Here is an 18,916-nt window from a genome sequence, read left to right on the forward strand (position 1 = left end):
CTCACTTAAGGGTACAGTGACAAATTCTGTGCCTTTGCCACCCATTAGAGCTCTGGAAGCTGCAGAGGTCAATAAACTTGGATCAGTTTTGCATCTGTCTTCAGCATCCCCATTTGTAAATGCAGGAAGCTAAAAGTGGAGAAGTGAAGCGTTAGCAAGGTCACAGGGAGTGTGGAAAGCTGGAGAGAAAAATGGAGAGATGTAGTTTTATCCCCAGCTCTCCTTTAGCCCACTTCTGATACTGAAAATCTGCTCTAAGGTCTCCCTGGAGCCTTCTCTTCTCCAGGCTGAACCCCAGCTCTCTCAGCCTGTCTCAATAGCAGAGGTGCTCCAGCCCCTGGATCATCTTCATGGCCTTCTCTGGACCAGCTTTACCAGTTCCACATCCATGTCCTTGTTTCCTGGCTGTGAGCACATGCTCAGAGCTGTGCTTTCCATCTCTCTATCACCAGTAAGCAGCAGAAAATGTGTTTGCCTTCTAGTGCAGGAGAGGTGATGGTGGACATGCTGGACTCTGTCATCTGCCAGCTCCTGCCTACCCTTCCCTGCTTCCGACTTGCAGCAGTTGGAGCTTTCAGGTGGTGATTGCTCCCTTGTGCTTTCCACAGGAAGGTGGTGATGATTTCTGCACAGTTGTGTTGTCAAATGAGTTATATTGAGAGCCTGATTTGCGGTACCCCGAGCACCCCTCTAAAGGCAGTTAGTAAACTCCCAGTTTTGGCCTTCATGGCAACGTTCAGGGAAGCTGCTCAAGATCTGCAGTGGCGACAGCTCCAGTTTTTCTCTGCTGTGTTGTCAGGCAGCCTGTGAGCTAATAGAAGAGATCTGCTCTCGGCTAGGGAGAGGATGAGCTGTGAAGTGTTCTCTGCTGGAATGCTCCTGCCTTCGGACATCAAAGCTTTGAGAGCTTCCACCCAGCAGAATGGAAACGGACATTTTATCACCTGGGGTGCTCTGCCCGCTCCCTGCTGCTCTGCCTGCCCCCTGCTGCTCTGCCTGCCCAGCAGGTCCCCAGGGCAGCAGAAGCAGTTCAGATCAGTGCCCAGGAGTGGGGGTATGCTCCTTGGGCAGTAGACAGAGGCCAGGACTAAAATGTAAAAGCAAGGCCAGCTGGGTTTGTGGGGAGCTTGCTAAAGACAAGGAGCTGCAGCTGTGTCCCTCTCGCTCCTGGGCGGGTACAAAAATCAAGCACCTGCAGACGTTTCTTCACTCTTTAAAGGCTCTGACCTTCAGCATCGGCTCTTTCTTCTCCTCCAGCATAGCATGGAGATAACATGGAACTGTGTGGCAGTGCCAGTCTGTTAAAAAGATTTCCTTGTCAGAGGCAGGATCTGGAGGAGGTTTTGTGCCCTGTCTCTTGCAGACAGAGCTGGAAGCAATTTGCCATTCCACACGGAGTCTGGGAGGAGGCAGCAGCAATGCCCCCTTGTCCCAAGTTTCACTCATGGGGAGACAGACTGAAGGCTCTACCATCACAAAGGGTGAGGACAAGGAGCTCCACAAAGAACACAGATGAGAACATCTCCAGGTAAGGGCTTTAAACTCCAAGAGGGGAGATTTGGACTAGATACAAAGAAGAACTTTATGGTGCTGCGGGTGGTGAGACACTGGCCCAGGGAGGTGGCAGATACTCCATCCCTGGAAACATTCCAGGGCAGGTTTGGATATTAGGAAGAATTTCTGTACTGAAAGAGTGAGCAGGCACTGGATCAGGCTGCCCAGAGAGGTAGGGCACTTTGAGATGTGGTCTGGTGGTTATGGAAGTGTTGGATGGAAGGTTGGACTTGATGATCTTAAGAGGGCTTTTCCAACCTCAATGATTCTATGAGTCAGGTTGGACAGGACATTGAGCAACTTGATCTGGTTGAAGATGTCTCTGCTTACTGCAGGGTGGTTGGACTGGATGACCTTTCAACTAGGTCCCTTCCAGCTCAGTGCATTCTGTGATTCTGAGGTCAAAGGCAGACAGTCCACAGGCTGCACAGAACTGGTCAGGGAGCAGTGTAAAACAGATGGCTGCTGCTGTGAATTTGCAAGGGGTCTCTGAACTATGTCAGATAGGAGCAATGTCAGATATGAACAGCATAAGGTATGAAGAACAACAGCAGCTATGAGCAGCACCAGACATGAACAATGGGGAGGCACAAACAGTGTCAAAGAGGAATTGGAAGGGTGACATTTTTTAAATGTTTATTGGGTGATTATCCACTTGTGAGAAATAAAGGCCAAGGCTTGGGGAAAACTAATGATGTCTGGAATTTATCTTGATCAGACAGCAAGATTGTGTTCCTGGAGTCCAAAGCTGTTAGCACAAGTATGAGATTGAGTTCCTTGCTTCTTTCCTGCTTTAAGAAGGGGGCAGGGGAGAGATTTTGTGAAGAGGCAGACCAGCAGTGCCATAGTGCATGAGTGCAGCCAGGGAGGATCTGCTGGCCAGGCTGCTGGGTACTTCTACAAAATACTGGTTTTACTAGGTTTAGGTGTCATGCCCCTCAGGCAAAATGCTCTTCTCAAAAGCCCTTTCCATGGTTTGTCTCCTTGTTTCCAAAAGACCCTGCAATCATCTAATCCTAGCATGGGCTGGAAGAGACCTTAATGATCACCCAGTCCCAACCCTCCCACCATGAGCAGGACACCTCCCACCAGACCAGGTTGCTCAAGGCTTTGTCCAGCCTGGCCTTGAACACCTGCATGGAGGGTCACATCTTTTGGGCTGTTGAGCCCAAGAAAAAAGGTGGGGAAAGTGGAAAATTATTCTTTTAAATTCAAACTGTGTACAGAAGGAAAACTCATCTGCATGTGCTGTCAGCTGCAGGTGAAGTTCCTCTTACTGTATACAAGAGCAGGAGAAACATTTGAATACACACTAATGGCACCTGCAGTACTGGCTCTTCAGGGAGCCTTGTGTCCAGCTCTGGAGCCCCAAACACAAGGACATGGAACTGATAGAGTGAGGCCAAAGGAGGCCACCAAGATTATCAGAGACCTGCAGAACCTCCCCTGTGGGGATGGGCTGAGAGAGTTGGGGCTGTTCAGCCTGGAGAAGAGAAGGCTCCAGGGAGACCTTAGAGCAGCCTTCCAGTACCTGGAGGGGCTACAGGAGAGCTGAGGAGGGACTTTAGACAAGGGCTGGGAATGACAGGACAAGAGGTGATGACTTCAAACTGGATGAAGCTGGATTGAGATGAGCCATGATGAAGCAATTCCAATTTGGCAGGCGAGTTGGAGTCGGTGATCTCCAGAGCTCCCTTCCAACCCCTAGCATTATGGTTCCATGATTCAGTGATTCTCTGATTGTCTGATTCACCACTTTCAGCTGGTAATTAAAATGCTCACAGTTTCTACAGCCCTAAACTTTAGCTGCCTGGCTACAGGAAGGGTCAGAAACAGCCAACGAAGAAGTCAGGGTGGCTTCCCTGTGCTGTGGACCTAGCACACCTGCAGGCATCTGCACAGTGAGGAGGCAGAAGAGCCAAATCAGAGGGAAGCTGCAGGATGTGCTTGGCAAGGCTCAGACGCCAGCCTGCACAGGAGCCTGCTCCTGAGCCAACTGCGATTTGAATAATTGAAACAGCATCTAATGGAACTGGAGCACAGACAATGAGACGGGGCGTGTGTGTTCACCTTCCTGACAAAAGCATCGATACAAAGGGACAATGTTGAGATTGTCTAGGAAAACATCTTGTCCTAGAAACCGTGAGAGCTTTGTGCTCAAAGGACTGGGAAAACAAACTGCCTCTCTGTGCAGCCCTGCCCCTTGGGATTCGGCTCAGAAAGAGAAAGAGAATTTCTGAGAAACAGCAGCTTCTTTGGCTGGCACAGTTTAACTTTGTTCTGACTGGAAACAACTCGAGCTCAAAAGGTAAATTTCCTTGAGTGTGGATTTTGCTAAGTGTGGGTTTATCAGAGAAAACAAAAGAAGGGGGAGGGTGCACTGAAACACGACTGCGCTTCCCAAGCCCTTTCTTCTTCCCCTTTGATAAGCACTTACCAGGAGGCTACTCGGCAAAAGCTGCCAGTTCCCATTTTTGTCCTGTATGTGCGGCTCCAGAGTGTCAGAGGAGACGTGGATGGCAAATGAGGGTGAAGTCTGTGGCCTGAATGTTAAATGAGAGGGCAAATTCTGCAGGATTTGTCCTAGGCTTTCCCTCTCCTCATTTGTGATTGCTTTGGGCAGGGCACCGCTGTAAGACTGGCTTGGAGATAGCCTCATAATGGAATGGTTTGCATAATAGAAAACAGCACTTGCCTCGGATCTCCCTGGGCATGGCAAACCCCTGATTAGAGAAATAATAGGATGGGGATGGAATTGGTGTTGATACAGCAGGCAGCAGAGCCAAGCTCAGTCCACCGCAGAACTGGCAGAGGCAGCTGCTAAACTGCCTGGAGATGAGGAAGAAATTCTTGACGGTGAGGGTGGGGAGACACTGGAACAGGTTGCCCAGGGAGGCCGTGGATGTTCCCTCCCTGGAGGTGTTTGCAGCCAGGCTAGATGAGGCCTTGAGCAAGCTGGGCTGGTGGGAGGTGTCCCTGCCCATGGCAGGGCATTGGAACTGGATGATCTTCAAGGTCCCTTCCAACCCAAACCATTCCACAGTTCTATAAAAACCTCTCTCTTTACAGTAAGTTTAGTTTGGAAATAGACTGGGAAACAAGGAGGAGTCTCTCCTATGGTGAGAAGTTCCTTTGCATGAGAAAAGGCTCATAGCTGTGGTTGTTTTGTGACAGCCACAATACAGCCCTAGGAAAATGGTTTGATATTGAACAGAATGTTCCCACTTTTCCATTACACATCTGATTCAACTTTGGCTGCTTGCAGTTTCTAGGTCCACCCATCATAGAAGCCTGGAATGGGTTGGGTTGGAAGGGACCTTCAAGATCATCCAGTTCCAACCCCCTGCCATAGGCAGGGACACCTCCCACCAGCCCAGCTTGCTCAAGGCCTCATCCAACCTGTCCTTCAACACTTCCAAGCTTGGAGTCTCCACAGCTGCTCTGGGCAGCCTGTCCCAGAACCTCACCACCCTCATGGGCAAGAATGGCTTCCTCATGGCTTATCTCAGTCTGGCTTCTTCCGGTTTGAAGTCACCACCTCTCATCCTGTCACTCCAGGCCTTTGTCAAAAGTCCCTCCCCAGCTCTCCTGTAGCCCCTCCAGGTACTGGCAGGCTGCTCTAAGGTCTCCCTGCAGCCTTCTCTTCTCCAGGCTGAACAGCCCCAACTCTCTGACAACTATGTATGCCAATGTTGGTGAAAGAGACCCAGGAATGCAGCTCCTCAGTGCCTGAAGAAGCAGGCTTCAGATTTGCTGCAGACTGATCCCAGTTTCAAGTGAGCTGTAAATGGAATAGTTGATGAGAAGACTCCAAAGATAACCCAATGTAATGATCACACAGAACATGCCTACCTAGATCCCCTCCCTGAACAGTGGTGTAGCTGCTTCCTTTGAGGAATGCTCTGCAGTTGATTAAGAGATGAATCTCCCCTCTTCTTTGACAGCCAGAGCCTGACAGCCAGACAACCCCCCCACCAGCAGGCTGAGTGCAGAAGCCCATCCATCCACGGGCCCAAATGCTGCTTAATAGCCCTGCTATGAAGTGCTAGCAACAGAATCATAGACTCAAAGAATGGTTTGGGCTGCAAAAGTCCTGTAAGATCACCCAGCCCAACCATTCTCTAACTCAGCCATGGCCTTCAGCAGCACATCTCTGCCTCTTGGAAACACCTCCAGGGATGGGCATTTAGCCCAGGGCAGCCTGTGCCAGGCTTTGAGAACCCATTCAGTCAAGACGTTTCTTCTCTTGTCCAATTTCAACCTCTCCTGGCATAATTTCAGGCCATTTCCTCTTGTCCTGTCTCTTGTTACCAGGGAGAAGAGCCCAAGCCCCACCTGGCTCCAGCCTCCTCTCAGGGAGCTGTAGAGAGCAATGAGGTCTCCCCTCAGCCTCCTCTTCTCCACACTAAACACCCCCAGGTGCCTCAGCTGCTCCTCCCCAGCCCTGTTTAGGTGGGTTGGATTGGTTGATGGGTTGGACGCGATGATCTTGAAGGTCTCTTCCACCCTGGTTCATTCTATGTATTCTATGTTCTTCAGACCCTTCCTCAGCTTCCTTGCCCTTCTCTAGACCTGCTGCTGCCCTTCAATGTCCTTCTTGGAGTAAGGACCCCAGAACTGAACCCAGCTCTCAAGCTGTGGCTTCCCCAGTGTTGAGTGCAGGAGGACAATCCCTGCCCTGCTCCTGCTGGCCACACCACTGCTGATCCAGGCCAGGATGCTGGTGGCCTTGTGGGCACAGCCTGGCTCATCTTCAGCTGGGCATCCATGGTAAAGTCCTGCACTAAGTCCCGCTTAAGGAGGGAGCTTTTCAGGCTGGTTATTGTACAGATTTGTTCTTCCCACTCTGCTTTGCATTACTGAGTTTCTGTCTCAGAGCTGTCCTTAGAGCCTTAGTTTCTTTCACATGCAAAAGCTTCTGTCAGAAAATGTACTGAGATCAGGCCCTGAGCTCTCCTAAGGCCTGGGCAGTCCCAGCTCAGAGCAGCTGTGAGCATGCCCCTGGATTACTGTGCAGAGCCAAACAAAGCCAAGCCCTGTAATGACACCCCTGGGAATTCCAGCAGGGTTTTCTCCTCTGCCCCACTTCCAGTAAGCTGCTCCTGCTGCCCGGCAGCCAGCTTGGTGTCTCTGCTCGTGACCCACAAGCAGCACACAAACAGATCCCGTAAGGCAGGCCAGAAGCTGGGTGAGCTGGTCAGGGTTACTGTCACTGGGGAAACCACTTCCTTAGCATCTATCTGCTCAGCACATCTGGCTGCCTCTGGCTGCCAAGGCCCAGGCGATGGCATGGGATGAAGAGCAAGGGGAAAATGAACCCAAGCCAGCTACCAAAGGCTCCATGAGTGTGCAAACATCAGCTTGGTAAATCAGCCCTGGGCAGCAACATCTTCCTGTGATCTGCTCTTACAGAGTCACAGACTGCATTGGGTTGGAAGGGACCTTCCAAGGTCATCTTGTCCAACCCCCCTGCAGTCAGCAGGGACACCTCCAACTACAGCAGGCTGCCCAGGACACAACCAAGTGTGACTTTGGCTGTCTCCAGGGCTGAGACCTCCTCCACATCCCTGGGCAGCCTGTTCCAGTGTTCCACCACCTTCTTGGCCACCTGGGCACTGTTGGCTTCCAGCACAACTTGCATTTTCCATGAGACCATCCTTCTATGACACTTCACCTTCAGGTCCTGTCTCTAGCATCCACCCTGCTCCATGTCCTGTGTGAGGCCTTGTGCCTGTGGCCCGCCTGTGCCAGCTGCGAGCACAGGAGGCTTTGTGCCAGGCAGGGCAGCTGCAGTGGTGCTCAGCAGGGCCAGCAGACCCAGAGGTGCTCCTTATGCCTTCCTGGCTCCTTCTCCTGCCAGACATGTCCCTGCAGTCAGGGTGTTTTGGTGTGATGCAAGCCCAGCAGCCCCAGCTGAGGGCTGGCAGGTCACCAGTGAGTCATGCAGTGACTTCTGGGCTCTTCAGTGGTGGCCAGTGACAGGGGCAACTGGCACAAACTGGAACCCAGGAGCTTTCACTTGAACTTAAGGAAAAACTTGTCTGGTGTGAGGGTGCTGGAGGCCTGGAGCAGGCTGCCCAGGGAGGTTGTGGAGTCTCCTCTGGAGACTTTCAAGCCCCATCTGGATGTGTTCCTGTGTGACCTGCTCCAGGTGACCCTGCTTCAGCCAGCTGCTCACCATCACCCCCAGGTCTGCTGAGCCTTCATGGCCTCTTATCTAAAGAAGGTTTGTGTGTAGCACTTGGCAGCAGGAAGCATACTCGGAATGAGCTTGCAATTAGAATCATAGACTGCATTGGCTTGGAAGGGACCCTTGAAGATCATGTTGGATGGGCAAGGATTGAAGCTTGAGGAGGGCAGATTGAGACTGGAGATGAGGAAGAAGTTCTTGACAGTGAGGTTGGGGAGACACTGGAACAGGTTGCCCAGGGAGGCTGTGGATGCCCCCTCCCTGGAGGTGTTCAAGGCCAGGTTGGATGAGGCCTTGAGCAAGCTGGGCTGGTGGAGGTGACCCTGCCCATGGCAGGGGTTGGAATTGGATGATCTCCATAGGTCCCTTGCAGCCCCTGCCAGCCAATGGCTCTGTGAAGGAGGGGAGAGATTCTGCTTGGCTTTATTTGATCTGGTGTGACAAGAGAGTTACAGCTGACAGAGCTGGGGACACAGACACACCACAGCTGGGAATGCCACATTTATTGCACTGCACTGCTGGCTGTGCCGCTCCTCTGGAGCGTGGATAGACACAGACCCTTCATTACAGTAACGCCATGGCCACGGCCCAGCTCCCCTGGACATGGAAACACCCAACAAAAACAGCAAACAGAGGCCCCCCCCCCGATGCCCCACTCCAGGGGGAAGCTGGCAAGCAGAGATTTGGGCTGCAGCACCTCTGGAGCATGGGTTGATTTGGGGTGGAGATGGGGATTATTGGGGCACCCTTGCATTTTAGGATGGTTTATTTTTTGCCTCTTTGAAAGGTGCAGGCACCCCACGCCGGTGGTGGCAGGGAGAGGGTTGTTATGGTCAGCAATGCAACATGCCTCTGGCAGGGCGATATGGAACTGGGACACCTCTGTGAGTGGGACAGGCTGAGAGATTTGGGGCTGTTTAGTCTGGAGAAGAGCAGGCATCTCATCACTGCTGAGCAATACTTCAAGGATGGGTGGCAGGATGGGGCCAGGCTTTGTTCACTGGTGCCCAGGGATAGGACAAGGGGTAAGGGGCACAAACTGGAACATAAGAAGCTCATCTGAACATGAGGAGGAGCTTCTGTGATTTAAGGGTGCTGGAGCCCTGAGGCAAGCTGTCCAGAGAGGTGGTGGAGTCTCTATCTCTGGCGTCATTCCAAACCCACCTGGATGTGTTCCTGCATGACCTTCTCTAGGTGACCCTGCCTTGGCAGGGGGTTGGACTTGCTGATGTCCAGAAGTCCCTTATAACCTCACCATTCTGTGGCTGTGTGATTCTGTTTCCAGGGGGTGTCTGCATTTTGCCCCCCAGTGTGTCCAGCCTGAGATGTTTTTCTCTAACAAAGATTCTAACCCAGACAGCCATGGATGATGTTTTGGCTGTGAACACACCAGAGCAGTGACCACCCAGTGGGTTCTGAGCGCTGGCATAGAGCACACAGGGGTGCAGAACAGCTACCAGCCTGCAGGGAATCCTACCTAGCCCCAGGAGTCTGCAGTGCAGGAGCTCTGGGCACCAAAGAGAAACCAAAGCTCCCTGTGCTTCTGTCTGCTGCAGGGAGATGTGCGGTGTTGCATCTGCTGACCTACCTGCATCAGAGCATGGTGCTGATGAGCAATGAGAATGGAAGGACCCAGGTGCTCCAGGACACCACACAGGAAGGCAGTGTTGGTACTAATGCAGTGTCCTGCCTGGTGGGGAGCCTGCTGGGTATGGACTAGGGCTGATCTGAACCCAGATGGAGAGGACTAAGCCGTCTCCAGCTGGTTGACTTGTAAAGTCAAGCTCTGTGAACCTGATTGTGTAAGGAATGGATTCAGACTCGAGCTGATTGAGGCTGGAGATGAGGAAGAAATTCTTTCCAGTGAGGGTGGGAAGACACTGGAACAGGTTGCCCAGGGAGGCTGTGGATGACCCCTCCCTGGAGGTTGAAGGACAGGTTGGATGAGGCCTTGAACAAGCTGGGCTGGTGGGAGGTGTCCCTGCCCATGGCAGGGTGTTGGAACTGGATGATCTTGAAGGTCCCTTCCAACCCATTCTATGCCTCTCTGTATCATGCAGTCCATTTCTATCACCATCCTCCTTTCCCTGCTCACTTCATATCAGGTCTCATTCAACATCAGAACTTGTCCTCCCACTTTGATCTGCCTGCTACCCCTGCTGCCCTGGGGCTGCTCTGCCCTCTCACAGCAAAGCCTCATCCTCTGGGTATCATCAGCAGGGATCTCTTGGGGCTCAACCAAGTGGTAGGAAAATGAGGCTTCTGCTGCTGCCAGCTATCAGCTCTTCACAAGTCCCTCAGGCGCTCAAGGACCATGCTCCAGGCACCACTGGTCACTTGAGCCAACTTTTGACTGTTGACAGCACAAATCATCAGGTCCCCAGCACCCACTGTGTGTCTGGAATAGCCATGCTGCTGCTTGTCCCTGTGAAGACTCTGGTGGGGATCTGAGTGGGGAAGAATGAGAGAAAAAGAGGGCAGTTCTACTACTGATCTTTGCTGGAGCTGACTCAAGAGCATTGATGGGGCTTCAAGAGTTCTGCAACACTGAGAAGAGTGGTGGTGAACCCCCAAACTTCTGCAAGGCGCTGGAGAGGTGAGCTAGCTGCCAGGGGGTGTCAGCTGGGCTAACCAAGGGCTCTGCCATGGGGTCCTGGACAAGGAGCTTCTCTTTTCTCAAACCCCCCCATGCTTCCCTGTAGATTTGATGTTCCAGAGGAACAGCTCACAGCAGCTTGCTGAGCATGGAGAAGTCCCCAGGGCTGATGATCCCACTGGAGAGCAGCAAACTCAAGTCACTTCAGGCTGCTTGGGAAGCAGGTGCATAAATGAGAGACCCTGGTCACTCCCTTGCTGAGCAGCAGCTGAGATGGCCCCAAGGGGCTGATTAGGAACCTAGAGCATTCTACCCTTCCCTTGGGAGCACTTGGGCCAACCTGATCTCAGTGGCAGTGGAGCAGAGGAGATAACCTGATGTGCAGATGTGTGCACACACACAGGCCTTAAGCAAGCACTGCACAGGAGTCACCGCAGGTAGGAAAGTGCCTGTGGGAATGGCTGAGGAATTCCTCTCTGTGTTAAACCTTCAGCCCCACCACTTGCCTCCCAGGTGAAGCTGCCAAGCAGCAGCAGCATCCACAGAACTTCCATTTCCTAACTGGAACCTGTGGCAGAGTTCCTAAAACCCTTTCAGGTTTTTGCAGCAGGTTTTGTGGCTTTTCTCTACAAAATAGCTACTTTGTAGTCATCAAACTGCACACGGTTTAAGTAGCAAAGATACTGTATAAAAAGACTTCTTCTCTTACAAAAAGAACCCAAACAAACCGAACGTGAAACCCCAACAAACCACCGGCAAGGCCCCTCTGGGGCTCTGATCAAGCCCAAAAGTTCACTGGTCACTTTCTCCCCCCCACCTCATAAACACTGGGGGGAAAATTATAGTAAGGTCCTGCCCAGAGAGGTGGTGGAGCCTCCATCATTCAAACCCCACTGGGACCTGTTCCTGGGTGACCTGCCCTGGGTGACCCTGCCTTGGCGGGGGGGCTGGACTCGATGATCTCCAGAGGTCCCTTCCAGCCCCACCATTCTGTGACTGTGATTCTGAATAGAATGGTGACTGAAGGTGGCTTTCAGATGGCTTTTGGCAGGATGTCAGTGGGGAAGATGTCTTCTGATGGCTGTGCAAATACAGAGAAGGTTGCCATGGTCCAGCAGAGCCCCAGATCCTTGCACACACCAGGATTTGCCTAACTGGGTGGCTATTGCACTGCTGGAGCTCACTAAAATGACAGTGGCACAAATCTTCTTCCCCTCCTTTCAGAGCCTGAAGACCCCCCCAGAGCCTCACCATGCTTGTTAAATGGCATTCAAGCCAAGGAGGTCCCATCTCTGTGGAGCTGTGGCTGGCCAGGCAGGCCCGGAGCTCGTGGCAGGGCTCTGCACCACATGCTGCCCTCTGAACACCAAGCAGGGCACTTGCAGCCCACCCCCAACCCACAATGGAGCAGGGGCTTCCTTCTCTACCACCACACCACCCAGGTGTCCTGCAGAGCTTGCATTTGAATGATTAACCCAGAGACACAGCATCTCCCAGTGCCTCCCCATCAGCTCAGAATCCCTGTGGAAGGGAGCTCAGGAGGTGCTTTGGTGTGGCAGGCAAACAGCCTGGGATGAGGAAAGCTCTGCACTGGGCTTTGTGTGTGGCACAGCTCGGTTTAATGCCTGGTTCAACAGAAGGTTTTCTGTACCCCAGGATCTGCTTTGAGTTAAACCAAACAGTTTCATCACCTCAGCTTTGCTTTTTTTTTTTTTTTTCAATAAAACATTCCAGAAAGCTAAATAGTGTGAGGAAAAAACAGAGAGATGTTAGCCAGGACCCATCAAAGAAAGAAATCTTCTTGAAGGGAACAGGACCCCCAGAAAGAACCCCTTGTCTGTCTGTCAGCTGCTGACGTCCCCCCGTGGCTTTGCTCCAGCTTTCTCTCCTGGAAAGGGGCGTGCTCCCCTGCCTGAGCAAGGACCCAGACTCACAGGTACAGAGGTACCCAGGCAGTTATTGCCAAGGTTCTGCAAATGGCCATGAACCTTCTGAGGAGATGATGAAGAGAGAACCTGACAGCGCTTCGGAAGGGGGGCAAGGTGCTGTCACTGCCAGCTGACTGGGCAAGCCGGGCTCGCTCTGGCAGAAATCCTCTTCCCATTGACTGCAGAACGTGCCCAGCTCTCACAGAAAACACAAGCTCTTTCCTGCCACCATTGGCTGGGGTTTCTCTGGTTGCTGCTGAGGAAGTGTGAACGCCGAGCGTGGTGTCTGAGCGTGTTTAAGACATGGCTGGTGGAAGCATCCGAATCCTTACGAAGATGCAGCGCCATGGTGGGAAAACAAACCAAACAGCCCCCAAACACAAAAGACTGCAAGAGTCCATGCCATGGATCAAGTAAGCAACAGCTTCATCTTCACACAGGTCTCTGAATTCACAAGGTATCCAAAACACGTGCAAGGTTGGAAAGAAACTGCAGGGGAAAAACCCAAACCCAAACAACCCAGGGTCTTGCCAGCTTCAGTTGTCCCTTGAATGACATTCACCGTGGAGAAAGAGAGGAACCGGGCCCTGGTGCCTCCCTGCTCTTGGCCGCCTCGCTAGCTTGGTGTTTCCCTCCTCCAAACTGGTGAATGCATCCTGTAAGGAAACAACACAAGTCACAGTCAGCCTCACGGGTGGCCCTTCCGAATGACACTCCACTTGGTAAAACGCAGTTGGTCCCCAGCTGCTCATGAAGCCGCTGGCTCGGAGCAAAGGACAGGGCTTCCAAAGCATTTCTGGAGCTGGGACCTCAGGTAAATGAACTCAAACCACCAGTGTTCAGATGGTGGTTGCCTACATGAGACCCATTCATCCATACTGACGTTTCTGCCCCGTGTGCTCCTCTTCAGAGGTGCCACCAGCACTGCCATTCCCCATGGAAACTGCAGGCAGGCAGGAGGGGACAGCTGGCCCTTCTGCAGCTGGGCACAGCCCTAGGTGCACAGGACCCTTGCCACGTGCTGCCACAGCTTCAGGACTCTTTGCCCCCTTTCTCATGGAGTCACACAGTATCACAGTATAACCAAGGTTGGAAGAGACCCCAAGGATCATCAAGTCCAACCTCTCCCAACAGACCTCACAACTAGAGCATGGCACCAAGTGCCACGTCCAATCTCCCCTTGAACACCTCCAGGGACGGTGACTCCACACCTCCCTGGGCAGCCCATTCCAATGACGAATGACTCGCTCAGTGAAGAACTTTCTCCTCACCTCGAGTCTAAACCTCCCCTGGCGCAGCTTGAGACTGTGTCCTCAGTGAACTGTTCCTTAGTGAACACCTTCACGGCAATGCTTGCAACTAGTTTATGGAAAGGCTGCCTCAGGTTTGCTACTCAAGAGTTATCTGGGGTACCCTGGGAAGGGCATGATGAACTTTTCTGCAAGCACAACCAGGTTGAGCTGTATTGAAACATACTCAGCCTCAAGAAGAGAAGGCTGCATGGCTCTTAGAGCAGCCTTCCAGTACCTGAAGGGGGCTACAGAAGAACTGGGTAGCGCTAGGATGAGGGCAGTGGCTTTGAGCTGGGAGAGGGGAGATTGAGACTGGAGATGAGGAAGAAATTCTTGACAGTGAGGGTGGGGAGACACTGGAACAGGTTGCCCAGGGAGGCTGTGGATGCTGTCTCCCTGGAGGTGTTCAAGGCCAGGCTGGATGAGGCCTTGAGCAAGCTGGGCTGGTGGGAAGTGTCCCTGCCCATGGCAGTGGGTTAGGACTGGATGATCTTGAAGGTCCCTTCCAATCCAACCCATTCTGTGATTCTGTGAACATACCAATTCCTGCTGCAGGCTCTATCCAGTACAGGCTGCCCATCAGCAATGAATCCCTCATGCTTCTCCCTCCACCACACTCTCCCCACTGCTCACCCTCCCTGACACAGTCCTGTGCTCATAGGTGACTTCTGTGGAACCCTTTTCAAAGCCACCCAGGCATTTCCAGTGCTGTCTGCAGCCGGGCAACAGCGAGCTGCAGCTGGCTGCTATAACTGTTAATGAAGTGTATCACCCATGCCCATGACGCAGCTCCCCTCTGCCCCACAGGCCCTGGCAGCCAGAGACAGCCTTTTCTTCATTAGTTTTCTATTTTTGAGGGCATTCAGTGTTCTCAAAAACAGCCATCAGCATCCTGTGCCAGAAGAGATGGAGCTGGAAATGAGCATTCCCACAGCACAGGTGAGTGACCTGTGGGAGCCAGCTCTGCCTGCCAGGGCTGTCACCAGCAGACACAGAGCAGCTGATGAGCTCAGAGCCTACCCTGCCACCAGCCAGGCTCAAGAGACTCATTAGAGAGAGCTCTGCCTGCACAAGCACCCCAGTGACACCTCATCTGCTCAGCCCCAGCCTCTGGGGACAATGCATGATCTCTGCAGCTGCACTCCTGCATTCCTGATTTGGAGGCACAAGTGAGGAGCACCTCCTTGCTCTGTGGAGCAAACTGGGGAAGGGAAGCCCTCTGGGTGCTAAATAGAGCAGACAAATGAACGCTGGCCAGCCTCCCCTTGCTCGTTTTCTTCTGCAGATACCTGTCTGCATGCACCAGGCCCTGTGTCAGATCTGTGCCTGTGACAGGAGTGCACAAACATGCAGAGAGTGTGCATGGTGCTGGGGGTGAGGTGGAAGCTCAGACACGCTCCTGTAGCTGTTCAGCCTGGAGAAGAGAAGGCTCCAGGAGAGCCAGGGAGGGACTTTTGACAATGGCCTGGAGTGACAGGACGAGGGATGATGGCTTCAAACTGGAAGAACTGGATTGAGATGAGCCATGATGAAGCAATTCTTGCCCATGAGGGTGGTGAGGCACTGGAACAGGTTGCCCAGAGAAGTTGTGGAGGTTCCAAGCCTGGAGGTGTTCAAGGCCAGGTTGGATGTGGCTTTGTTCAAGCTGGGCTAGCAAGAGGTGTCCCTGCCCATGGCAGGGGGGTGGGACTGGATGATCTTTAACCAGTCTATGATTCAAAAAGTGACATAACCTTTGAAAGGTGAGAAGTCTGTGGCACCATGGATACGGGGCAGAAATCAAGACTGGCTTTTGTCACTGTAGGTGGCCATAGGCAAGTGACTTTATCCTCCTGTGACCTCTGTTCTGTAACTAGGGCTCTGCTTTCTCCCCCAGCCTCCTCCTTCAGACTGTCTCCCAAAACAAGTGCCTGGTTTCAGCTGGAGCCACCAATAGTTCAGATTGCAGAAACACAACAAAATCTATCAAAAAGGCAAGTGTGGAACAGCTGCAAGCTCTGGATGGTGTGAAAACCTGACCTGGACAGCCGGGTTTCCCAGCTACAGCTCCATGCACGCTGAGAGTCCCCAGCCCTCACTGAGGGCTCTGTGAGCCTTCACCAGCAGTGCTGTGGGGAGGCTGCTTCAGCAGAGCCTGGAGCCAGCACTCAGCCCTGCAGCAGCTGCTGGGCAGCACAGCTGCAGAGCACTCATTCAGCCCAGCTCTGCAGGCCCTGAGCTCTTCAGAACTGGTGAATTCCTCCAGAGGCTGTTCTGTTAGGGCAGCTCCTGCAGCACCAGCCCTGATCTCCACCGGGATGCAGTCCCCATGCCCCTCCCGGTGACACCTGAGAAGGTGTCTGGTTTCACAGCTGGTTTGCAGGCTCATCTTTGAGTGTCTGTGCTAAGTCCCAGATCGGTTTCCTTCAATTCTTTCCTACCCTAGCAGCCCACAGCTGAAGGTTGTTGGTTCTTTTCCTTTCCAGTTGGGAACCAAGTCCACAAAGCCTCCTCCAGTTACCATCTGAATGAGGTCTCAGATGAAAAATGACCAGGACTGAGTCTGCCACGAGCCTTCTGCTGCTCAAGGATAACACAGCAGCCTTCTGTGAGTGAGCTCTGGGCACACTGAAGCCACCACAGAGCCAGCAGTGACACTGAGCTCAACACAGTTTGTAAGCAAAGGCAGAGAAACCCTATTAAAAACAACAAAACAAAAGCAAAACCTGAGGCTTGGGGGAGCACACTAAGGCCAGAAAAACATCAGAGCTATTTGTCTTCAAGAATGTCCTTCTGCAAGCTGACCAACAGCCAAACTCTACAACCTCAGGGATCACGCCCCTGGACTGGGCTCTGGGGAGGCCACACCTCAAATACTGGGCTGGGTTTTGGGCCCTTCACCCCAGGGCGGACACTGAGGGGCTGCTTATCATCTCCAAAATAAACTCATTTCTCCTGCCTAATCCACACTGCCAAAGGCAAGCAAGCCAGGTGACCTGCCCCCCCAGCTTCCCCTTTTCCCTCCCTCCCCACACAACAAGTGATAAATAGCTGCAGAGAGCTTAGACCTTCAGCCCTGGTGCTCCCTGCCGCAGCCTCGCATGTTGGCACACAACCACCACGTGAAGGCTGCAGCCTAGGGGCAGAGTGGCTGTGCCCAGCACAGCCAGACCCTCCCACTCCCCTGCCCCCATCCTGAGCCTGTGGGTACTGGAACCTTACCTTCCCTGCATTCCTTTACCTTGGCTGCTTCCCAAGTGGGTACAAGATAATTAAACAGGGGTTTGACCCTCTCACCTTCCCCACAAACTGCATCCCTACCTAATGCTGTTTACATAAATCAGATTAAAAAAAGAAACAACAATCATGCAGCAGAAAATGGAATTTTACAGCTGCAGAAAACCCCAACCATGCCAAGGGAGCTTATTTGGAAGCAGCTGGCAGAGCAGCAGCCCAGGGCCATGGCTGAGATTGGTTCCAATAAATCTGGGTGGGCACCTCGGTTACTTCAGTGACACTGGGGAGGCCACGCCGCACACACTGTGATCAGGCTTGGGGCCACCACTGACACAGAGGACATGGAGGGGCTGGAGCAGGTCCAGAAGCTGGGGAGGGATCTGGAGAACAGGGCTGGTGAGGAGCAGCTGAGGGACCTGGGAGTGTTTAGTGTGGAGAAGAGGAGGCTGAGGGGAGACCTCATTGCTCTCTACGGCTCCCTGAGAGGAGGCTGCAGCCAGGTGGGGCTTGGTTTCTCCCTGGCAACAAGTGATAGAAGAACAGGAAATGGCCTCAATTTGTGCCAGAGCTGCCAAGGGGACCTGGGACAAGTCCAGACAACAGCTAAGGAGCCCAGGCTGGCAGAGCAGAGCAGAAGGACATTCTGCAACCCAAGACAGGCAAGCACACAGCTACTAAGGCTGGGGTTCCAGTGCAGAAGCTGCTCTAAGATGGAAATGGATTCCTACCCTCCAGGCCCAGTTGTCACTACACCAAGCCCAGCTGAAGCTGCCAGCTGAAATGAGCAATTTCACATGAGCTTGGCAGGGGAACTGCCAGCTCTGAGCTTGTTTTCCACTGGTGCCACCCACTCTGCTAATCCCATTCTGCCTCCTGATTTGCTTTTAAATCATAATGAAGGCAGCAGATGGGAGGGGAGCATGTTCCCTGCAGTGAAGCCAGCAAGCAGGGGGGCTCTTTGCTTTCACAGATCTTGTGCAGAGCTGGCTGCAGCTGCAGTGCCAAGTGGTTAATGGTGGGTAAGGAGAACACCAGCACTTGCCATATTCTCAGGCAGCCCAGCCCTGGCCAGGAAGGGCAGGCAAACAAAGCAGCCAGGAGGATGACGCTGAAAGAGCCAACGCTAGACTTTGCCAAGCAGAGGGATGGATGACTGCTCCTGTCCTTGCAAACACCATTTTTGGGGGGGGGGTATGAGGAGTGGAATAAAGGGGGTTCAAATCAAACACCCAGGAAGAAAAGAGCAGGCTGAGGGGAGACCTCATTGCAGTCCACGGTTCCCTGAAAGGAGGTTAGATTGAGATGGGGGTTGGTTCTTCTGCCTAGGAACAAGTGATAGAAGGAGAGGAAATGGCCTGAAATAGTTCCAGGGGAGGGTTAGGTTGCTGCAAGAGTGGTCAGGGATTGGAACAGGCTGCCCAGGGAGGTGGTGGAGTCCCCATCCCTGGAAGTATTTAAAAGCCACATGGATGAGGTGCTGAAGGACGTAGTTTAGTGGTGGTGGCTCAGCAGGGGTGGTGGGATTGTGAGCTCTTGGTGAGCTGTTGGACCTGATGATCTCCAAGGTCTCTGCTGTTCCATCTGATGTCGGGAGCCGAGCACCCTGCCAGGAATGGAACAAATTTCATCCAGGCATCTGTGCTGGGCTGTTCCTTGAGCTAATTAAATTAGTTTCCTGTTGAGTAAGTAAAATCCTGGTGGCCAGGAACACTTGAGGTGACAGCTCAGAGGCTTGAGCACTGAACCATGAGGTGTCCCTGCCCATGGCAGGGGGTTGGAAGTGGATGATCTTTGAGGTCCTTTCCAACCCAAGCCATTCTGTGATTCACTTTTCCATGCCAGAGCTCTCTCAGACTCCAAGCTGCTGCCATGGGCATCTCAGTGCTCCCCACACCATGCAGGCACCACCATCGTGTCTGTGAGAGCTTAGCTCTGAGCTGATCTCTGCAGAAAAGCCCCTTCTGGAAACAGAGCTTTATAGAGAGGGACACAGAGAAACTTCCAGCTCCAGGGCCTCTGGTGGGCACTGCAAAACCAGAGCTGCAACACAAGGCCTGGGTGATTTTGTGGAGCACCCCATCAATCTTCTTTTGTCCCGTGAGCTCCAGCTTCCAGCCAAGAAAAACAACATTCTTCATGA

General features: G+C 52.8%; 1 protein-coding gene across 6 annotated transcripts in view; it reads right to left on the reverse strand.

Moving 5' to 3' along the window:
* Window positions 1-18,916, reverse strand: part of CDK14 (cyclin dependent kinase 14) — a 147,698-nt gene that overhangs the window by 21,010 nt on the left and 107,772 nt on the right. For 5 of the 6 annotated variants that reach the window (XM_009904763.2, XM_054161030.1, XM_054161032.1 and 2 more), the window contains one exon: window positions 12,228-12,924. The exons of the other annotated variant lie outside the window; for it this stretch is intronic. The gene's annotated coding sequence lies outside the window, so the exon portion shown is untranslated. Of the gene's footprint in view, window positions 1-12,227; window positions 12,925-18,916 lie in introns of those variants that run through there. 6 annotated transcript variants of the gene reach the window in all.

The sequence above is a fragment of the Dryobates pubescens genome, chromosome 4, assembly GCF_014839835.1.
Source record: "Dryobates pubescens isolate bDryPub1 chromosome 4, bDryPub1.pri, whole genome shotgun sequence".
Lineage (NCBI taxonomy): Eukaryota > Metazoa > Chordata > Aves > Piciformes > Picidae > Dryobates > Dryobates pubescens.